We start from the raw sequence: 2,177 nt of genomic DNA, 5'->3' as shown, positions 1-2,177 counted from the left end.
ATTCGTATATAGAAAATCCACAACTACAGACACAATGATACCAGCACATTCTACTCACCTATAAAGTTGATGGATTCTTTTATCTCATAGTCCGTATGTTGAAACTCCCATTACTACAAGCTAATTATACAAAAAAACACAAACAATTAAAACCTTGGCTAGAAAGAATGGTTATCAAGAAATATTTATCGATAAGTTGTTAGTAAAAACAATTAGAAAAATTAACTTTAAAAGAAGCAACAATCAGACTCAGCACCCCACCATAAATGAAAGTTTTGTTTACTTGCCATATATTAGGAATTATCAGAAAAAAAGTAGGTAAAATTCTTAAACGAGAATGTTTTAGAGTAGCTGGGTACGTTTCACTTAGAAATATCCTCTCAAAACCTAAAGGCAGGGTTGACAACTTGTCAAAAATCTGGGTTTTCAAACTCAAACAAAGCACAACTTCATTTTAAATTTAAATACAACAGTGTTACATAAGTTCAACAAAAGGTGAGAACCAGATTGGTTCGAGAAATTTGAAATTACAAAAGGTAAAATTAAACTTGGAGATAAATGCATTGATAATTTAATAGATTTTGATCTATCTCCTATTTTACCTAATCCATATTTGTTAAGTGATCATAATTGACCATATTAATTATTCCAATCAATTATTCTTTTCATCTAAGGTTTTTGGTTGAGATGAAAAAGCCGAAGGTCGTGGGTTCGAATCCCGCTCGTGACACTAATTTTTCATCTCAACCAAAAACCTTAGATAAAAAGAATAATTAATTGGAATAATTAAATTTAAATACAGCAGTGTTACACAGTTTCAACAAAGGGAGGGAACTAGAGTGGTATGAAAATGTTTTAATAAAAAATGTAAAATTAAATATGGAAATAGATGCATAAATAATATAATGCATTTTGATTTACCCCCAATTTAAACATGTACTTAAATAATATTTGACATAGAAATTAATCACTAATTAAAAGTTATTTTTCTTACAGTGTGTATTAGGATAATATTTTAATTGTGTTGTAAATCACGTTTTTCGCATGTTCAAAATTGAGCAGTATTAAAATCAACTTCTCATTGGAAAGTCGCGTTGAAACTCTTACAATTTCGATTTATTATACTTTCCGTGTTAATTCAACTTTTCCCGCCATTTTCCCACAAAGCCCCCCGTATCTCATAAAATTTTACTCCTACTGTAAATTTGATCATATCCATGGCTTTAGCACACAAAGTACAAAATCTATTAGAACATAAAGTTTGCCTCTTTTCCAATGTTCTTGTCTAGTAAGATTTTTTCCCCTTTGTAAACACTTACAGATATGACGCATACAGAAAAGTTGTCCTTACTAATGAGCTTTAATCACATATAAAAATTTTTAAAGTCTAATTTGTTTAAACCATTTGTAACCGAAAAATCAAATTATTAGCAATTAAACGTTTATTTTAGACTTGTGATAACTAACCTTTGAGAAATTACGTACATGTGTTTTAAGATCATTACTAGGGGCAACTTTTCTGTAAGCGCATATAAGTCATTATTTACAGAGCCAGGAAAATCTTACTTTAACTTTAGACAAAAACTTTCGAAAATCTAAAATTTTTATGTCCTAATTTATTAAATCCATTATGTTTAATGGTTTTAAATCATGGGTATGAAATTGTGTACCCTTCACAGTTTTTAAACACCCTTTTTAAAACATTTATTATATCCATTATATTTAGTGGCCTATTGACCAAATTATTTCTTTCAATTAATTATTCTTTTTATGTAAGAACTTGGTTGAAACGAAAAAGTTAGTGTAACGAGCGGGATTCGAACCCACGACCTTCGGCTCAATACGCCGCTGCTCTAGCCACTTGAGCCAATGAGAAGTTTGTGGCATGGGCGATCGAAGTCACGATAGCTCAAGTGGTTAGAGCAGCGGCGTATTGAGCCGAAGGTCGTGGGTTCGAATCCCGCTCGTGACACTAACTTTTTCATTTCAACCAAGACCTTACATAAAAAGAATAATTAATTGAAAGAAGTTCTAATTTATTTTATGCAATATGCTTGCTTAAGGTTACGATAAATCAATAAAAACAAATGAATCTTACGGGATTTTTAATGATATTTCTATTAGTGTAATCAGATTTACAATAGAATTGATATTTTATGAGATACGAGGGTGTTTGT

At 30.5% G+C, this 2,177-nt stretch overlaps 1 non-coding gene across 1 annotated transcript; it reads left to right on the top strand.

Moving 5' to 3' along the window:
* Positions 1–1,898: 1,898 nt before the first annotated feature.
* On the top strand, positions 1,899–1,972 carry Trnan-auu. The gene has a single exon. It is a non-coding gene; the product is annotated as a tRNA-Asn (tRNA).
* The last annotated feature ends 205 nt before the right edge of the window (positions 1,973–2,177 follow it).

Source organism: Cimex lectularius, unplaced genomic scaffold (assembly GCF_000648675.2).
Source record: "Cimex lectularius strain Harlan isolate CLEC.00 unplaced genomic scaffold, Clec_2.1 scaffold376, whole genome shotgun sequence".
Taxonomy (NCBI): domain Eukaryota; kingdom Metazoa; phylum Arthropoda; class Insecta; order Hemiptera; family Cimicidae; genus Cimex; species Cimex lectularius.
Note: the sequence above shows the minus strand (reverse complement) of the source record. Positions and strands in the feature narration are given on the sequence as shown.